The 23,948-nt window shown below is 40.2% G+C and overlaps 2 non-coding genes across 2 annotated transcripts; one reads left to right on the top strand and one right to left on the bottom strand.

Moving 5' to 3' along the window:
- The first annotated feature begins 821 nt into the window (after positions 1 to 821).
- On the top strand, positions 822 to 928 carry LOC140858929 (small nucleolar RNA R71). Its single transcript, XR_012142333.1, has one exon. It is a non-coding gene; the product is annotated as a small nucleolar RNA R71 (small nucleolar RNA).
- A 12,182-nt stretch (positions 929 to 13,110) lies between these two features.
- On the bottom strand, positions 13,111 to 13,216 carry LOC140859014 (small nucleolar RNA R71). Its single transcript, XR_012142414.1, has one exon. It is a non-coding gene; the product is annotated as a small nucleolar RNA R71 (small nucleolar RNA).
- Between the last annotated feature and the right edge of the window lie 10,732 nt (positions 13,217 to 23,948).

Below are 23,948 nucleotides of genomic sequence, written 5' to 3'. Positions count from 1 at the left end.
GAATGGCATTTATACCATTAACTTGGTTTCCTTGTTGGGGTCGTGGACCATTTTGGTTCCTAGGATTTGGCTCATGTTGGCTAGGTAACCTACCATGTTCTCGTTCACTAATGGTCGAAGCCAGCTGACTTACTTGCATTTCCAGACGGGCTATAGCTTGGGTGTTATTATTTATGAGTTGACCCGTAGTTTGCATAAAGCTGGTATGTGTTTTCATCATGGCTTCTAGGCTTTTCTCTAAAGAGGTAATTTTTTTGTCATTATCATGGAAGCCTGGCGGGTTGTTCATCACTGGGTTGGACCTTAGATTTTGCTGATTGAAATTTGGATTACCTACATTAGGATTCTGGGACCATGAGAAATTCGGGTGATTCCTCCAACCTGGGTTATATGTGGGTGCATAAGGATTGTTCAATGGTCCTTGATAGGTGGCATTCACCTGTGCACACTCATTCGAGTAGGAACATTCTTCTAAGACATGGTTTGGTGCATTGCACCCTTTACACATGGGTGCAGATATTTGATTTACATTGGCTGGTCTCTGTAATTCTAAGGCTTCCAATCTACGTGTTAAGGTTGCAATCTTGGCCTCTGATGCTAAGGTTGGTTGAATTTGATGCATTCCTCCTCTTGAAGGTGTAGCTTTATCAGGTTCCCTAGTTGTTTCCCACTGTAAATTTTTCTCGGCTAGGTCTTCTAAGAATTGCCAAGCTTCAGTAGTTTCTTTGTCCATAAATTGGCCTTGGCACATGGACTCTAGCATGGTTCTTGAGTTTGAATCTAACCCCTCATAGATGATCTGGCATAGTCTCCAAGTTTCTATTCCATGGTGTGGGCATTGGGTCAAAAGATTCTTGAAACGATCAAAGTACTTCCAAAATGATTCACCAGCTAGTTGGTAAAATTGATTTATTTCATTCCTAATCCTAGCTGTTTTATGATGGGGGAAATACTTTTTTAAAAATATTCTCACAAAGCCCTCCCAGGTAGTGACAGAATAGTTTGGCAGACTATAAAGCCACTTCTTAGCATTGTCCTTAAGGGCAAAGTTGATTAATCTAAGTTTGACCTCATCCTCTGTTAATTGCAGTTTCATGGTTGCACATACCTCCTCAAATTCTCTAATAAATATATAAGCATCCTCTAATCCTGTGAATTTTGGAAGCATATTTATGATTTGAGGTTTGATTTCAAAATTGTTAGCTGTAGGTTGTGGCAACCTGATACAAGATGGTTGGATGGAGCCAACTGGATAACACAAATCCTTAAGGGTCATGGGTTGGATTGGTTCAGCCATTGGAACAACAGGAATTGACTCAATTCTAACTAGACGACCCGACACTCTTCTCCACACACGAAGTGTACGGTTCTCGATGTTTATACAATTTTTTTTTTTAATAAAATTTTTATGTATAAGGAAAAGAAAGAAAAGAGAAAAAGTTCTAAAGAGAAGATCCTAAGGAGTCCTAAATCTAAAGAAAAGTAACCAAATTAATTTAAATTTTAAATTTTTTTTTTTTTTTTCAAACAAGTGAATCAATAAATTAAAATCAATCTATCCTAGGGTTAACCTAAATCTAGACAGCTCCTAACTGTTCCAAGATGACCCTTCAAACCTTCCAAGTGGAGATTGATCAACTAGTTAGCCAGGTAAGTATAAGAGGTGGGAGGTTCACTCATCGTTGCCTTTCTAGACACCAAACGAGTTGGCCAGGCCAGCAATTGAACCAATTTAACAAACCACCCTCAGGGACTTGCCTAGACACCAACTAATCAAACAACTCAAACTTGGTAGAACTCTTAGGGTTCCTTGTCCTATTGAGCTCGAATTCCTTAAGGTTGACGTCTAATTGATTTTAAGATTAAAAGTCTAGGTAATGCAATATGATGGAGATGGTTTTTGGGCTAAGGAAGGGTAATGAAATCCCCACCTTATCTTGTTAATGGGTTGATGCCCTTAGATTAATTATGAAAATGCAAATACAAATAAACAAGATGACCAAGAATGTAAAAGATTTTAATTTAGAATTTTTTTTTTTATTTTGATATTTTACTTCACGATTATGAAATGTCTTTTGTTTTGTTTTATTTTTTTTTTTTTTGTGATTAAGTAAATTCAAATGATTAGGTCTAAAAGCAAAAGTAATTAACTAAAAATAATAAAAGAGAAATTAGAAGCGTACCTGAGTTTTCCAGCAATCACCAACTAAATATAGAAACCTAAAGAAAAAAAAAAAAAAAGAGAGTTATAACGCACGAAGAACAAATATTTGAAAATAATTTAAAACGCCAGATCCCCGGCAACGGCGCCAAAAACTTGATGTTCAAATCTTAAAATTTGTAAATAAAACTGCAAGCGCACAGTATGCAGAGTAGCACGACCAGCGAGTACGGGTCGATCCCACAGAGACTTGGTTTTTAAAATGATTTTCAAATCTATGCTCAAGCGAGCTTTAACAAAAATCGAAAGTCGAAAGTTGTTTGCTAAAGACAATAAGACTAAGGATCTAGGGTTTTTGAATCCACTAGATCTAGATTAGGGAATTCTACCTAGAATTTTTCTTATTGATCCTAACGACTACTCCTCTTGTCTTTCCCAAGCATAGATTATGAAGGGACTAAGGCCCAACGATAATCCATCAAGATTCTTTACAGGGGAGTAGTAACTAGGATCCCTTAGGGTTTTCTCCTCCTATGCACTGAATCAAGCATGAACTATGAAGGGACTCTGACCCAACTGTAGTTCATCAAAAATTCTTGGCAAAAGAGGAAGAAAAAGAAACCCTAAGAAAAAGAAAGAACTCTATGTAAAATCCCTACTCATGATCTAGCTTCATCGCAAACCCTAGAAGGGATGCTTAGCTAGACATGATCTAAATCTACTTGCAAAATTTAAATGCAGAAAAATAAACTACCCTAATTTCATAAATTAAACTATCCTAATTGCATAAATTTAAACTACATAATTTAAACTAACCTAATTGCATAAAATTAAATTGCATAAATTAAACTATCCTAATTGCAAGAAAAATAAATTGCATAATGTAAAGAGATGAAATTGCATAAAAATAAGATTTTATATATATAAAAAAATTTATTACAAAAATCTCAAAGCTCGAGACTTGAAAAGAGAGCTAAAAACCCCACTATCTAGGGTTACAAGCTTGATCTCCAGGAAGAATACATAAAACAAGGGCCTTTGGGGGCTTTTTATAGGCATTTGGGGGTTATAAGGTTTTCAAAACTTCCGATGTGGGACTAAGAGGTTTTAGGGGGTTTATGGTGTGCCGATGGGTCCATGGTCCATGCGCCTGTTGCTGTGGACCAGGAGGCTAACCAGATCACCAAATCAGTTGATTTTTGACCAATTTTGATCTGATTTGACTCGGGTTTGACCCAATTGAGTCTTCTTTCTTCATTCTTCAATTCCTGGGTCAATTTAACTCCGTTTTGCATAAAATTTGCGCCGTTGGAATCCTCTTTCCTTGTTCTTTCTATTGATGATCTCTTCTTCTGCAAAATATAATAACAAGTATCAATTTCTTAATAAAGTTAGATAATTTAGATATTAATTGATACTTTTTATGTCAATTTGTGACATAAATCAACAGCCCGCCTCCGAACTTACACCCTTGAGTGCCCAATGGCCATTTGCACAATGGGGGATGGATATCCTTGGACCTTTTCCCATGGCGTCCGGGCAGCGAAAGTTCCTCCTGGTGGCCATTGACTACTTCACCAAGTGGGTTGAAGCCGAACCTTTGGCAAAAATCACAGAAGCTAAAGTGTAGGACTTCGTCTGGAAGTCAATCATTTGTAGGTTTGACTTACCCAGAACCCTCATTACTGATAATGAGCGACAATTTGCTGGAGCAAGATTTGCTAAATTTTGTGAAGACTTACATATCTCCCATAACTTCACGTCAGTAGCCCATCCGCAAGCAAACGGCGAAGCTGAGGTGACTAATAGGACTCTGTTGCAAGGAATCAAGGTGAGACTCGAAAAAGCTAAGAAAACTTGGGCAGATGAGCTTTATCATGTGTTGTGGGCATACCGAACTACCCAAAGACTGTCCACAGGGGAGACCCCCTTTGCCTTAGTCTTCGAAATAGAAGCCGTTATCCCAATTGAACTCAAGCTTCCGTCGGTGCGAGTCGTGGCATTCGACGAGCAGTGCAACTCACAGGATCTCAAGGCCAATCTCGATTTGTTAGAAGAAAAGTGGGAGACAGCTCAAGTTCGGATGGCAGCCTACAAGCAGAAAGTAGCCCGCTACTATAATTCTCGGGTCAAAAGCAAAGCCTTCAGAGCGGGAGATTTAGTACTTCGGCGAGCTGCTGTTTCACAACCTTAGAACCAAGGGAAATTTGCTCCAAACTGGGAAGGCCTGGTTATTAAGAGACCGAATAAGAGGAGAGGCCCTCGCAATGGCCCTTATGTGCCCCCACAGCCATGTTAGGAACAGGAGGAGAACCTCATCCTAACATGAGCAAAGTCGAAGGCTCGATTATTAAGAGACCGGATGGGGGGAGAGGCCCTTGCAACGGCCCTTATGTGCCCCCATAGCTATGTTAGGAACAGGAGGAGAACTTCATCCTAACATGAGCAAAGTCAAAGGTTCGGTTAGTAAGAGACCGGATTGGAGGAGAGGCCCTCTCAACGACCCTTATGTGCCCCCATAGCTATATTAGGAACAGGAGGAGAACCTCGTCCTAACATGAGCAAAGTCGAAGGCCTAGTTAGTAAGAGACCGGATGGGGGGAAAGGCCCTTGCAATGGCCCTTATGTGCCCCCACAGTCCTGTTAGGAACAGGAGAAAAATCTCATCCTAACATGAGCTGAAATTGATCATGTCAGGAATAGGAAGAGAACCTCATCCTGACACAAATGAAGACCTAATCGTTCAAGATCGGATGAGGGAGAAAGCCTCCTCAACGGCTCCTCTACACTCCTACAACCCCGTTAGAAGCAGAGGAAAAATCTTCGCCCAAACATAAAAAAAAGAGGAAAGAGAAAAGAGAAAAGCGACGAGCTACGTCAGAGATAAGAGAAAAATGAACTACATCTAAGACACAAGGGACCTCATCTCAATGAGGAAGAAAACTCTTATCAAAAATCCTCAGTCTCTAAGGGGGAACCCAATACTGGCAGGAGAAAATAGACTTCCTCAAAGTAACGAGAAGTTCGGACCCCAAGCTCGAGCATCGAGAGAAAGCATCAAATTCAAATGGCCTCGAAAAGACCTTCGATCATGAACAGAAAGGATGTATCAACACGGCGATGATCAGGAACCTTCAAACAACATCGACATCGAATAAGACAAAAGACAAAAGAAGCTCGATAAATAATAACTCAAAGTAAGAATAGATAAGGTAATGAGAAAATTCCTTTTCATTTCATCAGTAAAGTGTGCATTACAAAGCCTTTGAAGGCCAAAAAAAAAAACTATGAGAAAAGAAAAGAATACATGGAACAAAAGGTAAAAAAGCCCTAAAGAAGCTCGACTTCTTCTGACTTCAAACTCTCGGTTCCAGCCATTATCAGGGATTGCTTTAAGTTCTCAACTTCTTCTTTCAGCTCTTTCTTTCTTAACAGTATCTCCCGATACATCTGGTAAAACTGCCATCTTTTGCCCTCCGATTCTCGAAGCCTCTTCCTCAGAACTTCAGACTCCACCTCGGCATCCTTGACTGCCTGCTGCTCATAGGCCAGCTAAATTTTCAGCCACTACAGTTTGGCCTTCTCCTGCCCGAGGGCCATGGATAATTCTTTCATGGTCCCCCTTAAGGAGTGGAGCTCGTCAGAGCCTTGAACCGAAATGGCCTGGGCTCTCTCGGACAACTGTCTCTGAAGGCGGGCAACCTCGTCGGTCACCGTCTTGAGCCTCTTTCTGTAGTCGTCTACTTGCCCGCATCAGCCGACTCGGTAGGCGTTGTAATTCGCCTCGACGTCCTGTAGCTGCTTCTGGAGGTCGGAGAATTTCTTCAACCAATCCCGATCATGGTCGGCCTGAGTTGTAAGCCAGGATGAGCTCCCTTCCAATTGGCCGATCTTCTCCCGTGCGGTCACCAACTCGACCTCGAGGGAGCTGATCTTGGAAGCCTGAGTCTAAGATCGATCGCTGGCACATTTCTGAAGTTCCTCAAGCTCCTTCACGAAGTCGGCCTTTTTTCGGGTGTAGTCCATGAAGCCCTTTTTGTGGAGGTCCCGAAGGTGAGTAACCTCTGTGGTGGCTTTCAAATGGCTCTTCCTCAGCCTGTGAAGTTCGTCATCCATCTTCTTTGATTTCTTCGTTAGGTGACGAACTTTCCTTCTCAGATCTTGGATCATGAACTTCGGAGGACTTTCCTGCAGTAGGGAAAGAGCTTCGGTAGGGCACTGTTGTCGAGAAACAAGAGCGTCACAACGCAAATCATAGCAAAAAAAAAGGAGAGAAAGGAGCTCTCTGTAAAGAGGAATCCGATTTTATTGATTGAATAATTTTTAGGTACAAGAGAAAGAGAAAAAGTTGCAACAAATGAAAAGTACAAAATTAGAGGTTTCGGACCTCTGGAGCAGAAGTGGAGAAGCTCGACACCCCCAGAAGGTCGATCGCGGCAGCTGCGACAGTCGAAGAGGTCCTGACTGGAGGGAGATTGATAGCGGCTTTGAAAGGTCTGGCTTCATCGTCGGACGCTTCATCCAAGAAGTCGAGGTCGAGTTCGAAAAACTTTTCGACCACCTTCTTCTGGCAAAGCTCGAAGCCTTTGATGAAGGTGGCCTGGCCGAACTGGACTTTCAGATCCCTCATCTCGGAGGAGGTCTTGAACTCCTCCATTGCTTGGACCCTTGCCTCTGAGACTAGGATCGGGATCTGCTCCTTCAGCTCGAAAACCTCGACCTCGACCTTCTTTCTTTCCTCCACCAAGGCGGCCTTCAGATCTGCCAAGGTTTGTTCCTCCTTCTGCAGTGCGTCTTGGAGACTCGTGACTTCAGCAACCTTCTCCCTAAGACGAGCAACCTCAGCCTGGCGACCTTCCTCTGCCTGGGCTGCTTCCTTCTTGGCATTGTTCATCACCTCGATGTTAGAGATGAGCTGGTGTCCAATCTGCAAGAACAGCCAGGAAGTCAATATGAAAGCTAAGGAATAAGCTAAGTAAAGAAGCAAAAGGAAGAAAAAAGTAAATCGACCTACTTCAAGAAAGGACCCCAGAGAGTCCCAAACCCTCTATTCAGGATCGACATGGACGATCCTGTGGATGACCTCGGGCAGAATGCACCCGTCGACCAACCTCTTTATTAAATCCCTATTGTTGAAGAGATTCTCCCCCAGATCTTCTTCAGAGCCGTCGGCCCCCTCAGTGGCAGCCCTGCTGCTGTGGATCTTGTGGGCCAACATCTTCTTCCTTCTCCTTTCAGCCCCCGGTGCCTCTTCGGGATGAGACTCTGGAGTGGGAACCTCGATCGGAGGGCTTCTTGAAGAAGCTCGAGGGATTGCAGGCTCGACGTCGGAAGGGGCGTCAACTGCAATGGCCGCCTGGGCAAGCATGGCCGAGCTTGTCTCTTCTACCCTTGCCTTCTTCGTCGATCCAGAAGTTGCAGCGCCTTTCCTCTTTTGGAACTTGAGACCCTTGGCTAGCATCCGAGCTGCATCTGCATCCATATCTGCAATGAAAGAAGATCGACACAGCTTAGAAATGGAGTAAGAGAAAAGAGGAAGCAGCGAATGACTTGAAAAAAAAAAATATATATATACTGGCAGGGTTTAGAGGGCTCAAACCGATATTAAATAAGAGTTGCTCCTTCAGAAGGTCGGAAAGGGGAGGAGCTGGATAAGCCTCAAGTTTATTAGAGGCTTCTAGGTCGTCCTTTCTCAGGCTAGAAGCCCGATGGATGGAGTCTCTCAGGGAGCCCCAAGGGGGCAACCCCAGCCTCAAGGTCGGGCATCGGATATAGAAGTACCTCTCCTTCCAGTTGTGGATAGAAGAGGGGGCACCTTTCAGCAACCCCTTTCTATCGAACTGGGGAGAGAAGTACCATCAGTCCTTTGCCAAGGGGTGACGCTTAAAGGTATAGAAATTCCTAAACAAGGAAAGAGTTGGTCAAACTTCAGCTAAACGACAGAGGAAAAGAAATCCTATCAGAAACCTAAAGGAGTTCGGCGCTACAGAAACTAGAGAAATGTTTAAAAAGCGAAAAAGGGCAACCACAAAAGGTGAAAGTGGAAGTTGAAGCCCGACGCAGAAAGCTTCCTGGTATAAGCAGAAACTGCTAGGGGGAGGGGTGCTAGCCCGGTCAGTTGGCCTGGAAAGCTCAAGCTTGTACTCCAGAGGAACTCCATACTGAATCCTAATCAGCTAGAGTTCGTCCGAAGTCAGAGAGCTGGGAATGGTGTCTGGTACAAAGACCGAACGAGGTCCATCTACAGAACTACGATTTTGAGGGGCTGGAACGGATGAACTTCTAGAACTGCTAGAGGAGGAGGTGTTGGAGGACATTTTGATTCAAGTGAAAATCCAAAAAAATCCTGAAAAAATTGAAAAAAATAGGAAACAAGGTGCTCGCGGAGAAACCGAACGGGCAAAATGCAGAGAAAGAAAAATGGAAGACCAACAAGAAGAAGGGTTCTGGAGCTAACCTAGGCTGGTCTGAGAGGTGCAGGAAAGCAGCGAGGGCGATGGGGGTCGACCTGAAGGATGCCTAAGACCGAGAGGGACGCTGGAGGAAGATGAAGCTCTCGGGCAAGAAGAAGAGATCGAAGAAAATCTTAAGCAAGATGGAACCCATGAAGGAGGAGGACGGGTTTAAATAGACCTCAGGGTTCGGTACAATAATGATTGCAGATCTCCCTTAGTCGATCTACAACCGCCGCATATCCCACTCGTCGTGGTAGACGGCTGACAACTAATAGAATCATTATTGCATCGTACCTAGAGCAACGCTCCAATAGAAATTTCAAAAAAATCTTTTCGAGTTGCCTCGATTTGAAAAGACTCTAGCACCGGTGCGCCAAACACCAAAATATCTGGAAACAATCGAGTACGAAAATCAAGGGGGGCAACTTCAGCTGTAAAAATTTCTCTGTACTTTCTTCATTCAAAATCCAAACTCAGAAGTAGGGAGACTGGTGTTGGGTATAAAATAACCCCAGCCGAAGTTTGTGAGAGACCAACCCTCTCAGGACTCTTCCAGCTTCTGACCTTGTGCGACGTTCCTGAACTCCCCCGGTCATCCGAACTTTCACAGTACCATCCGAACTCCTCCAGCAGTCGACCTTCCACAGTGTCCTCCAGATTCCTCCAACGGACGAACTCCTATCATGCCATCCGGACTTCTCTAATAATGAGCTCCTTCATTCGTCTATCGGACTGCTCCAAATGCTCTCTGGGCTTCACTATCAGTCAATTTTCTACAGGGATCGACTACTCTCTGAATCTCTTCCAGACTTCCTCCTGTCACGATCGACTTTACTCCGAGCCTGGGCTTCCCCAGCAGCCTGACTTCCACAGTAACAAGACATCATCCAAGTTTCTACAGTGGTCGACCACCTTTCAAATTCCATCCGAGCTTCTACAGTAAGTGAATTCCGTCCGAACTTCCACGGTAGTCGGACTTCAGTCGAGCTTCTACAATAAGCGATCTTCATCTGGGCTTCCATGGCAATCGGACTTCAGCCGAGCTTCTACAATAAGTGATCTTCATCCGGGCTTCCATGGCAATCGGACTTCAGTCGAGCTTCTACAATAAGCAGTCTTCATTCGGGCTTCCACGGCAACTAGTCTCCATTCGAGCTTCTACAGTAAACAACCTCCTTTCGAACTTCTGTAAGAACCAGACTCTGTCTGAACTTATACAGTGGATGGATTTCAGACGGACTTCTCTGGCAATCGGATTCCAGCTGGATTCCTCCAACAGAAAGTCTCCATCCGGGCTTCTACAGCAAACGACTTCTGTCTGCGGCATCAATGCCTAAGGCATCCAACAACAGTTAACCCGTCAGCAACCTTGAAAACATCCGAGCTTCTCTTAGATTGTTGAGACAGAGAGCTATTCCGCTCTACCAGACATCCCAATTGAGCTTCAACCGTCTGGCCCAAACTCTCCGACAAGTCACAACAACAGACACCACTCCACTCCACTCTCTGTAACAAACTCCACGTGGCTCCACCACTCTCTGGCAAGTCACGACAACGGACACTGATAAACACTTAATTTAAGTCATTTAAAGCAGAAAATCTTATTTAATTTATTTTATTTATTAAGAATTTGATGCTTCTTTTTATGTTTTACAGGAAAGATGATCGCCGATACAAAGAGTCCGATTCATAGATTAAAAAGACTCAAGTTTGAAAAAATTTAGACTTAAAATAAAATTAAAATAAAAGAAAGACGCATCCGGTATTATAGAAAATGAAGATACTATGCAAGGAATCCAAAAGGATATAGATGTCATTGTGAAGAAACTTTTGTTTCTTTTTGGAATAGATAAAGAATGTTTCACGTGAATAATGCTCTGGGCGCATGAATTCAAAACAAAAGATCTGGGCGTGCGTTACGTGAATTCAAAAGAAGAAATATGTGAATTCAAAAGAAGAAAGGATGTGGAACGCGCGCGTGAACGTGGGCGCGCATGAACGCGTGGACGCGGGCAGGACGAACATGGATGCGGCACGGACGTGGGCAGGACGCGGAACGCGTGAGGAATGGATGCGGCGTGAGCTCGTGGGCGCACGGGTGAGTGTGGATGCGGGCGGGACGGACGCAAGCAGGCGCGCACCGCAGACACAGTGGCGAGCAAATTAAAGGAAAAAATTTTTATTTGAAAATACCTCAAGTGGAAAAATTTGTATTTTTTAGTCCCACATCGGAAAACCATGTAAAACTCCTCTCTCCTAATACCTATAAAAAGACTTTTGTACTCCCATTAGAGAGGGAGCCCAGAAATTCTTCTAGAGCCTTGCATAGAGGAATAGAAAGGGACTACTTCATGAGCAGCTAGGCTAGCAGTCTCGGGAGTGGAGAAGAAATTTTGTAACGACACAGAGATGGTTTATTGTTATAAACTTTTCTGTATTTCTTTATATGCAATAAAGATTATGCTTTTTATTTAAATTGTCATGAGTTTTTTATTTGCTCTCCTTTATATGTTTTTATTTATACTTTCTTGTTAGATTAATATTAGGAACAACTTTTACTTTTCGGAGACGCGCCGTGATCTATGGATACGGGGCGTGCTGAGGAAAGAAGAGTTATTTACCTAATACTTTCCAGAGATGCGTCGTGATCTACGGGTACAGAGCGTGCTGAGGAAAGACAGATATTTTTTCTAAGATTAATTGCATCCATTTAATAAAAAAAAAGAGATACAACTCTGCTAGTGCAAAGTAATTCAAAACTCTCGAGCTCTTTATTTTCTAATTACCTTAATTTTAAGATAATTTATTTTCTAAATCAAAAATAACGTTTCTTTTTTTTATCTTGCAATCTCAACTTAGCCCAAGGTCCCTGAGGATACGATCTCGACTTATCCTACCTACGTAGTGAGTAGAGTTATTTTTGATGCTATCAACGACTACGCATCAAATTTTGGCACCGTTGCCGGGGATCTTGGTACGGTTGAATTAAAAAAATTGAAAAAAAAAATTTTTTTTTTTAAAAAATGCTTTTCAGTTTCTATTTCTCGCTCTAATTTTTTTTCAGTGCTTTCTAGTTAGATAATCTTATTTGCATAATTACATAATTACCTTGCATAAATAATTTACTACTTTTTAATCTTAGAAATTTTTTTGCTTAGAATAATTTGCTACTTTTTATAGCCTAGTGATTTATTACTTTTTAGACTTAATCACTTAAATTTATTTTCTTACAAAACTAAAAAAAATTAAAAAAAATAAAATAAAATATATATAAAAAGATAAAACTATAAACTAAAAAAAAAAAAAGAAGAAGCCACTGACATTTCATAACACTTAACTAAAATAGCATAACCTCAAATATAAAAAATTTCTACCTTGATTGGACACCTTGTTTATTTGCATTGCATCTCCATAATTAATCTTAAGGGCAATAACCCATTAACCAGATAAGGTGGGGATTTGATCACCCTTCCTTGGCCCACAAATCACTCCCTTGCATTTGCATAACCTAGACCTTAATTTAAAATCAACTAGACGTCAGCCCTAGGAATTTCGAGCTCAATAGGATAAGAAAGCTCTAGAGTTGAACCAAGTGCGGATTGGTTAATTGCTCGGTGTCTAAGGCAAGTGGTTAAAGAAAGTGGTTTTCAATTGGTTCCGTTGACTGACCTGGCCAACTCAGTTGGTGTCTAAGGAAAGCAACGAGCAGGGAACCTCCCACATCTTACGCTTACCTGGCCGAGTCAGTTAGTCAGTCTTGAGCTTGGAGTGCTCAAAGGCGGTCTTAAAAGTTAGGAGCTGTCTAGATCTAAGTTAACCCTAGGATAGAGAGTCTATGATTGTTTAAGTTGATTGCAATTAACATCTAAACATTAACTAATTTCTCCCTTCTCATAGATTTAAGATTCTTAGGTTCTTCTCTTTAGATTTTCTTCATTCTTTTCTCACTGTATTATAAAAATATATATTATAAAAAGAAAAATTTTTTTGTGTTTGCTCTACAGTATAATTGTAAGGTGTATGCTTGGCCGTAGATCGTTACGATCAAAAATTCAACCTTTTGATCCAGAAATAGAAAGAACCTTTAGAGCCAACAGACGTAAAAATATGGACCGAAATCAGGAGAATGATCCACCCAAACAATTGAAGGAGTACTTTACTCCTTCCACATATACCTACTCTCCTTGTATTCAAGTGCCCCCTGTGGAGGCCACTCAATATGAAATTAAGTCCAGTATAATCCAAATGTTACCTTCATTTTATGGACTTAGTAATGAAGACTCTTATAAACATCTTGAAGAATTTCTTGAGATATGCTCAACTGTCAAAATTCACAACTTCTCCGATGATGCTCTTAGGTTGAAATTATTCCCTTTTTCACTTAAGGACAAAGCCAAATATTGGCTACATACTTTGGATTCCATGACTATATCAACCTGGGACCAGCTGCAAGGAGAGTTTCTCAAGAAATATTTTCCCATAGGAAAAACTAATCAAATAAGGAAAGCCATAACTAGTTTTTCCCAATTAGATGGAGAAATGTTTCATGAAACATGGGAGAGATTAAAAGACCTTATTAGAAAATGTCCCCACCATGCTGTACCCAAGTGGCAGTTAATCTAATATTTTTATGATGGGCTCTCTAAAAGACATCGATAAATGGTCGATGCATCATGCGGTGGGACATTTATGCTGAAAAGTGAGGATGAGGCATGGCAACTGTTTGAAATTTTAAGTGAAAATTCATTACATCATATGTCTGTCTCTATTAGAGATAAACCCATGTTAAACCCAAAAAGAGGTGGAATATATGAAGTAGGAAATGCCATAGATATCCATCAAAAGGTAGATGAACTGTCCCAAAAATTAGATCGTCTTCTAAATACCGGACAATCCCCGATTCCACCTAACCCAATCCAAGAAGTTTGTGCATTGTGTGCAAGTCTGAACCATTTTGTTAGTGAATGCCCAGCCGCACCTCAATTTCCTGAGTTTGTGCACGAGCAGGTTCAGCAAGCTCAAGTCCAATAAGCTCGCAGACCAGGAAACGATCCATATTCGAACACTTATAACCCCAACTGGAGAAACCATCCAAATTTTTCCTGGAGACCACAACCAGTGGTTGGTCCTGCCACACCTCGACCTCAATATCAAGACCCAACATATAGGCATGGACCATACCATCAATTCCAAAATGTTCCTCAACCGTCTACTACTGGTCACAGCTCAGCTTTTGAAAAAAAAGTCCTGAAAGTACTAGAATGATTAGAAGTCAACACTCAGACCCTTAACTCCCACACACAATCCATTGCTAAGCTAGAGACCCAAATAGGTCAATTAGCAACTGCATTCAGTAGGAGGGAAGGAGGAAAATTACCTAGCCAACCCGAGACCAACCCAAGAGGATAATTTGTGATTGAGAGTTCTAATACCCCAGAAGCTTTTTCTGAACATGCCAAATCAATCATGACTCTAAGAAGTGGGAAGGTCATTGAACACACTAGTAAAACCAATGAGACCGACCCTAAACCTCTAACCGAATCCAAATCACCCAAGAACAAGGAGGACCTGAAAATAGAGAAGGAACCAACTGCACCGGAGTCATCTTACTTGCCTAAAGCCCCATTTTCGGATGCCCTGAAAGCCCCTATTCCTGCAGATAAGAAGGGAGGAAAACTTGATGAGATGTTGGAATTGTTTAAGCAAGTCCAAATTAATCTTCTCCTTCTAGACGCAATCAAATAGGTCCCTGCTTATGCCAAATTTTTGAAGGATTTGTGCACCCAAAAACGTAAATCTAGATCACAAATCCCAAAGAAAATACGTCTCACTGAACAGGCTAGTTCTGTCTTCCAGCATGCCACTCCTCCAAAGCTTAAGGACCCAGGAGCCCCCATTATTTCCTGTGTTATAGGAGATTATCACATTGAAAAAGCTCTTCTGGATTTAGGGGCAAGTGTGAATCTTTTACCTAGTTCGGTGTATGAACTTTTTGGATTCGGAGAACTGAAACCCACATCAGTCACACTGCAGTTAGCCGACAGATCAATTAAGGAACCACGTGGAATGCTTGAGGATGTCTTAGTCAAGGTAGATGAGTTTTACTTTCCAGTTGATTTTTTGGTTCTCGATATGGAATTAAGTGGCAACCTCAGATAAATTTTCATTATCTTAGGATGACCCTTCCTAGCTACGGCAAATGCATGCATTAATTGTAGGACAGGAGTCATGGACGTATCGTTTGGGAATAAGAAACTAAGACTGAATGTGTTTGGTGCTTCCCAAGGACCATCAATGGATAGTTGCTTCGAAGTAGATACACTAGAAGATATTATAGAAGATGCAACACCCATAATTCTAGCACCAGACCCCTTAGATACTTGCTTGGCTCACTTTGGAGTGTGTGACTTTGAGGAATATAATTAAGAAGTTAACATCTTGTTAGATACACCACATGATAAAACCACTCCTCCATGGACAATCAAGTATGAGCCATTGCCCACATTAGCCAGTACACCAATAGTCCTATCTTTAGAATCACCACCTACGTTAGAATTGAAACCTCTTCCTGCTACGCTTAAGTATGTATTTCTAGGACTCAATGACACCCTCCCGGCAATCATTGCATCAGACTTGACCCCTAATCAGGAAGCACAATTGGTTGGTATTCTGAAGGAACACAAAGAGGCTATCGGTTGGTCCATTACCGATTTAAAAGGAATTGACCCCTCCATTTGCATGCACCATATTCATTTTGAGGAACATGCCAAATCCCATCGAGATATACAGAGGAGATTGAACCCAAACATGCGTGAAGTAGTAAAGAAAGAGGTGGTAAAGTGGTTTGATGCTGGAATCATCTACCCCATATCTGATAGTAAATGGGTCAGTCCCACTCAAGTAGTACCTAAGAAATCTGGTATTACTGTGGTGGAGAACGAAGAAGGTGAACTACTTCCAACTCGCATATCATCTGGATGGCGAGTATGCATAGATTATAGAAAACTGAATGCCATTACTAGGAAGGATCATTTTTCATTGCCCTTCATCGATCAAATCCTAGAACGATTAGCAGGACAAAGTTTCTACTATTTTCTTGATGGTTATTCAGGGTACAATCAAGTACCTGTATTTTCGGATGATCAAGAAAAGACTACCTTCACCTGCCCCTATGGCACCTTCGCTTTTCGACGTATGCCATTCGGGCTTTGCAATGCACCCGCTACATTTCAACGGTGCATACTGGCCATTTTTTCAGATATGGTGGACAAATGTCTTGAAGTTTTTATGGATGATTTTTCTGTGTTTGGAACCACCTTTGAGGATTGTCTCCATAATCTTTCCAAAGTTCTTAAACGGTGTATGGAGACAAATCTTGTCCTAAGTTGGAAAAAGAGCCATTTCATGGTGCGGAAAGGAATTGTATTAGGACATATTATTTCTGAAAAAGGGATCGAGGTAGATAAAGCCAAAGTTGAGGTTATTTCAAAACTACCACCCCCTACTTCGATCTGACAAATACGATCTTTCTTAGATCATGCCGGATTTTATAGACGCTTCATCAAAGACTTTAGCAAGATTTCAAGACCTTTGTGCAATCTGTTGGCCAAGGATACACCATTTGTCTTTGATGAAGACTGTTTGAAAGCGTTCAACACATTATGAACAGTCCTGACAACAGCACCCATAATAAAACCTCATGACTGGTCCATTCCATTTGAGATTATGTGTGATGCCTCTGACTTTGCAATAGGTGCCGTCTTAGGCCAAAAAATCAATAAGGAGCCACATGTGATCTATTATGCTAGCAAGACTCTTTCTGATGCCCAATTAAACTACACCACAACAAAAAAAGAGCTACTAGCAGTAGTGTTTGCCCTTAAAAAATTTCGCTCATATCTGTTAGGGTCTAAGGTTCTAGTTTACTCTGATCATGCGGCTCTGAAACATCTCCTCTCAAAGAAAGATACTAAACCGTGTTTGATCAGATGGATCCTTCTTTTACAAGAATTTGATCTGAAAATCCGAGATAAGAAGGGTTCTGAGAATGTGGTAGCTGATCACATCTCCAGGATCTTAGTTGAACACACGATAGACATAGATGAGGTCAAAGAAAAATTTCCTGACGAACAACTTTTCGCAATCTCTTCTAGCCGTCCTCCATGGTTTGCCCATATTGTCAATTACTTGTCAACAGGACAAGTACCTTCATACTGGACAAAACAAGAAAAGGATCGATTTTTCTCACAAATTAAACATTATTTCTAGGAAGACCCTGAACTATTCAAATACTGTCCTGACCAAGTTATTCGTCGTTGTGTCTCCGAGAGTGAATTCCAAAGCATTCTCACTTTTTGCCATTCTTCGGCATGTGGGGGATATTTTAGTGGAAGAAAAACTGCAGCAAAAGTACTGCAGAGTGAGTTTTATTGGCCAACGCTTTTCAAGGATGCACATGAATTTGGCCGAAGTTGTCTGCGATGTCAGCAAACAGAAAATTTATCCAAGAAGGATATGATGCCGCTGACCCCCATTTTAGTAGTAGAAATCTTCAATGTTTGGGGGATTGATTTCATGGGATCTTTTCCAGTCTCATTTGGATTTGAATATATTCTGGTGGCAGTTGATTACGTATCAAAATGAGTGGAGGCAATAGCTACACGGACTAATGATAATAAAATTGTAATTAGTTTTATCCAACGAAACATCATTAGTCGATTTGGCTTCCCAAGGGTGATCATTAGTGATGGGGGGACTCATTTTATGAATAAATATTTTGAAGCACTTATGAAAAAATATAATATTTCACACAAAGTGGCCACACCATATCACCCCCGAACTAATGGTCAAGTAGAGGTGTCAAATAGGGAGATTAAACATATCCTAGAAAAGACGGTTAGGCCTGATAGAAAGGATTGATCTCTTCGCTTAGACGATGCATTATGGGCTTACCGTACTGCTTTTAAAATACCCATAGGAATGTCTCCCTATCGACTTGTATTCGAAAAAGCTTGTCATTTGCCAGTGGAATTGGAACATCGTGCATTTTGGGCCATAAGGCAATTTAACTTTGATATGAAAAATGCAGGTTTCAATAGGAGACTCCAATTAAATGAACTTGAAGAGCTACGCAATGAAGCGTATGAGAGTGTCAAAATTTATAAGGCTCGAACTAAAGCATATTATGATAAATTTATTGCACGAAAAATGTTCGAGCCCAATCAAAAAGTTTGGCTCTTCAATTCTAGGTTGCGTCTGTTTCCTGAAAAACTTCGCTCACGTTGGGACGGACCTTTCATTGTAACTCAGGTATTTCCTCATGGAGCTATAGAACTCAAAAATCCTAAACAGGGGAACACTTTTAAAGTGAATGGTCAGTGATTGAAACCTTACATAGATGGAATTAGTGATGGAGAATTAATTGAATCTGTTGATTTAGTAGATCCAAAACTGCCATAATACTCAATTCAGTCTGGCTGAAGACGTAAAACTTAGCGCTTGTTGGGAGGCAACCCAACGATTTCATATTTTTTACTTTACCACAGTTGCAGGAATTTAGAACAAGAGCCTATTAATCAATGAAGCTATCTTCAACTTCCGAAGTAAAATTATCCCAGGTGCACTCTCTCCTTTTATTTTCTTTGCTTTCTTACTCCATTGAGGACAATGTAGATTAAGTTGGGGGGGAGAGATTAATCAAATCCTCGAGTATGGTCAGAAATAATTAGTTTTGTGTATTCAAATTTTATTTTGATTAAGAGTCAATTAGGCATCCTAATAAATGAATGATTAACGGTCAAGATAATTTTAGAGATACTGAGGAATAAATTATTAAGAAAACCCAATGAATGGTAGGGTTTGAACTAGACCAAATTTTAGGAGTGATTCTACAACCCTCTTCTTACTGATCTCAATAAAGAATCTGCTTCATGAAAAATTGGATGGAAAGATCGAGGTATGCAAAAATTTTCCTTAAAAAAAAAAAAAAAAAAGAAAGAAAAACAACATTGGTCTCCTACTGAGTAACCGGGCCCTTTCGCCTAAGTAAGCGTTGTGGTTCGCGTAAAAAGGTAGGCAATGTTATATATTAAAAAAAAAAAAGGGGACTAAATTGCAAGAAGATAATAAACCTCTTTCCCATTAAGTTAGAGGATTTAAAGAGTAAAGTGGAGAGTTGGTGAAAGAAAAGCTCTGAAATTTCTTTAGTTAATACTCAACCACTAATTGGGTCAAATTGATAATCCAATGAAATATCTCTTTAATGGTCTGACCAAGTATCATCTACCTTTTGGGATGTCTAACCTAATTTTTGATTCAAAACTGAGTCGGTACACAATGCTGATATATCTACTTTACTCGAGGACGAGAAAAATTCAAGTTGGGGGGTGTGATAAACACTTAATTTAAATCATTTAAAGTAGAAAATCTTATTTAATTTATTTTATTTATTAAGAATTTGATGCTTCTTTTTATGTTTTACAGGAAAGATGATCGTCGATACAAAGAGTCCGATTCATAGATTAAAAAGACTCAAGTTTAAAAAAATTTAGACTTAAAATAAAATTAAAATAAAAGAAAGACGCATCCGGTATTATAGAAAATGAAGATACTATGCAAGGAATCCAAAAGGATATAGATGTCATTGTGAAGAAACTTTTGTTTCTTTTTGGAATAGATAAAGAATGTTTCACGTGAATAATGCTCTGGGCGCATGAATTCAAAACAAAAGATCTGGGCGCGCGTTACGTGAATTCAAAAGAAGAAATATGTGAATTCAAAAGAAGAAAGGACGTGGGACGCGCGCGTGAATGTGGGCGCGCATGAATGCGTGGACGCGGGCAGGACGAACATGGATGCGGCGCAGACGCGGGCAGGACGCGAAACGCGTGAGGAATGGACGCGGTGTGAGCTCGTGGGCGCGCGGGTGAGCATGGATGCGGGCGGGATGGACGCAAGCAGGCGCGCACCACAGACACAGTGGCGAGCAAATTAAAGGAAAAAATTTTTATTTAAAAATACCTCAAGTGAAAAAATTTGTATTTTTTAGTCCCACATCAGAAAACCATGTAAAACTCCTCTCTCCTAATACCTATAAAAAGGCTTTTGTACTCCCATTAGAGAGGGAGCCCAGAAATTCTTCTAGAGCCTTGCATAGAGGAATAGAAAGGAACTACTTCATGAGCAGCTAGGCTAGCAGTCTCGGGAGTGGAGAAAAAATTTTGTAACGACACAGAGATGGTTTATTGTTCTAAACTTTCCTGTATTTCTTTATATGCAATAAAGATTATGCTTTTTATTTAAATTGTCATGAGTTCTTTATTTGCTCTCCTTTATATGTTTTTATTTATACTTTCTTGTTAGATTAATATTAGGAACAACTTTTACTTTTCAAAGATGCGCCGTGATCTACGGATACGGGGCGTGCCGAGGAAAGAAGAGTTATTTACCTAATACTTTCTAGAGATGCACCGTGATCTACGGGTACAGAGCGTGCCGAGGAAAGACAGGTATTTTTCCTAAGATTAATTGCATCCATTTAATAAAAAAAAAAGAGATACAACTCTGCTAGTGCAAAGTAATTCAAAACTCCCGAGCTCTTTATTTTCTAATTACCTCAATTTTAAGATAATTTATTTTCTAAATCAAAAATAATGTTTCTTTCTTTTATCTTGCAATCTCAACTTAGCCCAAGGTCCCTGAGGATATGATCTCGACTTATCCTACCTACGTAGTGAGTAGAGTTATTTTTGGTGCTATCAACGACTACGCATCAGACACCACTCCGCTCTCTGTAACAAACTCCATGTGGCCCCGAACGGCCCACTACCAGGCAGTTACGGACGTCGCTGTCAATTGGTTACACTCTTCCGCCTATAAAAGAGACCCTCCAGATACGTTCTCCTCTAAGCTCTAAACTCCATCTCGAAACTCTACTAAAATCCCATTCGAGTGCTCCATTTCTGTTGAGGTAGAGTACTGACTTGAGCGTCAGAGGGTCTTGTCGGAGTACCCCCAACTTTGATTTAGACTTCCCTTGTAGGTCCCGACGGCAGCCGCGATCTCCTTGACTCCAGCTTCTCCGGCATTGATGAAATTCTGCACCAACAGTCAACATTATGATATTGACTATGACGAGATATTCTCTCCTGTGGCAATACTCAAGTCCATTCAGATCATGCTTGCGATAGCAGCATACTTGGACTATGAAGTCTGGTAAATGGATGTGAAAATAGTTTTTCTAAATAGAGAGCTGAATGAAGAGGTGTATGTGATGCAACCTGAAGGGTTCACATCTACAGATGAGTCCAAGGTGTGCAAGCTTCAAAGATTCATTTATGGATTGAAGCAAGCATTTCGGAGTTGGAACATACGTTTTGATAAGGTGATCAGAACGTATTGCTTCGTTAAGAATGGAGAGAAATCCTTATATATAAGTGGGCTATGGTTCAATAATTATATTTTTTATTTTGTATGTGGATGATATTCTCTTAATCAAAAATAATATCCCTGCATTACAAGAAATAAAAGTGTGGCTGTCGTCACAATTCTCCATGAAGGATCTGAGAGAAGCAGCCTACATCCTAGGGATGAAGATCTATAAGGATAGATCTAAGAGGCTAGTCGGACTCTTCCAATCAATGTACATAGATACCATACTAAAATGATTTAGCATGAAAAATTTTAAGAAAGGCTATCTTTCGATAGGCCATAAAATTTCTCTCTCGAAGAAGGATTGTCTGACAACCCCTCAAGAAAGAGAGCATATGAGTAGAATTCTATATGTCTCGATAATAGATTCTATAATATACACCATGACATGTACAAGATCGGATGTAGCATACTCACTATGAGTAGTGAGCAGATACCAATCAAATCTGGGTGAGAACCATTGAAAGGTTGCAAAAATCATCCTTAAGTATTTAAGAAATACTAAAGACCAGTGGCTCATTTATAGGGAATCTAACTTGAAACTCATGGGATACACTAATTTTAGTTTTTAGTCAGATAGTGACGACAGCAAAAGTATGTCGGAATACATCTTTACCCTAAATAGTGGAGCTGTCTGTTGGAAAAATTTCAAGCAGCACATCATAGCCGATTCAGTTTGTGAGGTAAAATACATCACGGCATCTGATGCTACAAAAGAAGCTGTATAGCTGAGGAAGTTCATCATCGAGCTTGGAGTGGCACCCTCCATCGATGGTCCAGTTTTGCTTTATTGTGATAGTACTGGTGCCATAGCTCAGCCAAAGGAGCCAAATGCATATCAGTGGATAAAGCATATTCTATGTCGTTACCATCTTGTTTGAGAGATCATAAATCGAGGTGATATTAACCTTCAGAAGATTGATGAAAAGGAAAACTTAGCCTCCCCATTAACTAAAGCCCTTACGGTAAAGGAGTTCGAAGATCAAAAAATGAAGATGGGTATACGATACTATACCGATTGGCTTTAGTACAAGTGGGAGTTGTTGAAAAATATATCTCAAAGTCAATCATCAGCCTGTTGACGGTTATGCTATTTGATATAATTATATATAAATTAATTAATAAAATATTTATTTGATAATTTTCATCATAAGCTTGTACATCTTCTATATCGAACTTATGTGTTTTGATGAAAGTCCTTAGGACTATTTTAAATTGATAAAAGAGAATTTATTATTTAGTTCTTAAATGAGTTCGCAACCAAATGATATGCTATTACTAGGACGATAGACATATCAACTGTAGATCGTTGTGTGCCATATAGGTTGGTTGTGCTCTTAAACAAGGAGCATGGAGATGTTGGTATGGCATGCAGGTGAAATATAGGAGTATATTTCACTGAACATGATCAACTCTGAAGAACTCTCTACCAAGAGTCACTCCGAAGGGATATAGGTATAAGTGTCCCTTCGACTTGAGATCATCACGGTGACCTACAAGCAACTCACTGTGTTTTGCTATCGGACTACTTAAATTTTTAATTCAGGATCGAAAGATTTCTGGATACAGTCAAGTACTTGTGAAGTTAGTACGTAAATTAAGATAGAATTGATCACTCTAAAAAATTAGAGAGAATACTTTGTGTTTCAATTTAGTAAGACCTTGGCCAGAGCAATCTTTGTGAGGAGTCACAAGATTTATTAGGTTGAGACACATAGTGGATGCACCGTTAAGAGTTGATAGTTTAAACTCTAGGTCATCCTAGCATCAAGGGTTAAAGGGATGAATTATGCGATAATTATATCCAAATAGGTTCTTGAGTGTTGCTTTGCATACATTCGACCTATCCGGATATTGGGTACCATTACTAGATTACTTCGATTGGTATAGGAATCAGTTCTCGTGCTATCGGCTTAGGTTTGAATCTATGGGGTCACACATATTAGAAGTTTCTTTTTGATCATATGGCTAATCTGAAGAGTCCCACTGGATGAGGACTCTGCTGAAGAGTCCCACTTAGCGGAGACCCTAGAGAAGAGTCCCACTGAACTTAGACTCTATCATTAATACTATATTAATTAGTGATTAGATCACTAATTGGCTTAATTTGATTGAGCATTAAAGTCTGGATAGTCTGATTGAATTGGATTCAATCAGGTCAAGTCTGATTAGGTTATGAGATGACCTAATCGGTAAGAGAGAAATGATTCTAATTTATTCGAATCTATGGCTCAATTAATTTATTAATTTGATCATATTTAATTAAGGTTATAGGAGCCTCATTAGATTAGGTTCATCATATTTTATTTGGATCTAATTGGATTGGGTTTGAAAGAAATCTAATTGGTTAAATCTTAGAGTCCCAAATGAATGGGACTCTCTCTCTTACGCCCCCCAAATTGTCTTATATCTTTTTTCACTATACAAATTAATTTATGCATGAGAAAACTAGAAGATAACCCTTCTTTTGTTGCCCATTAAGGATAAAAATTGGTTAGTTTTGATTTGAATTCAAAATGATTTGAATTTCAACCTAAAATCTTATCCATATCCTTCCACACATTGGCTGTTTTTTAAAGGAGCCCATTATGTGCGAGAAAAGGAAGTCTTCTTGATTATTTTTTATACCTAATTTTCTTTTGTAAGTCTCTCTTTAAGTCTGATAAGGGTAAAAAAAAGTTAGAGTCAAATTGAAATTCAAAATGGTTTGAATTGTAACAAACTCCAGCTCTTATCCTATCTTATCTGGTTTGTGCGACAACCATAAAAAGATCATAATTGGTGTGCCAACAAGAGAGTGCTTTTCACTGTGAGATACTAGAGAGAAGGAGGGTGAAAATTCTTCTTGAGGTGTGAGGTTTGGCTGGTTTTCTTTTTTCCTTGGTGTGAACAAAAGAGGAGAC

This window comes from Elaeis guineensis, chromosome 6 (assembly GCF_000442705.2).
Source record: "Elaeis guineensis isolate ETL-2024a chromosome 6, EG11, whole genome shotgun sequence".
NCBI lineage: Eukaryota > Viridiplantae > Streptophyta > Magnoliopsida > Arecales > Arecaceae > Elaeis > Elaeis guineensis.
This window is presented reverse-complemented; position numbering and strand designations above follow the sequence as displayed.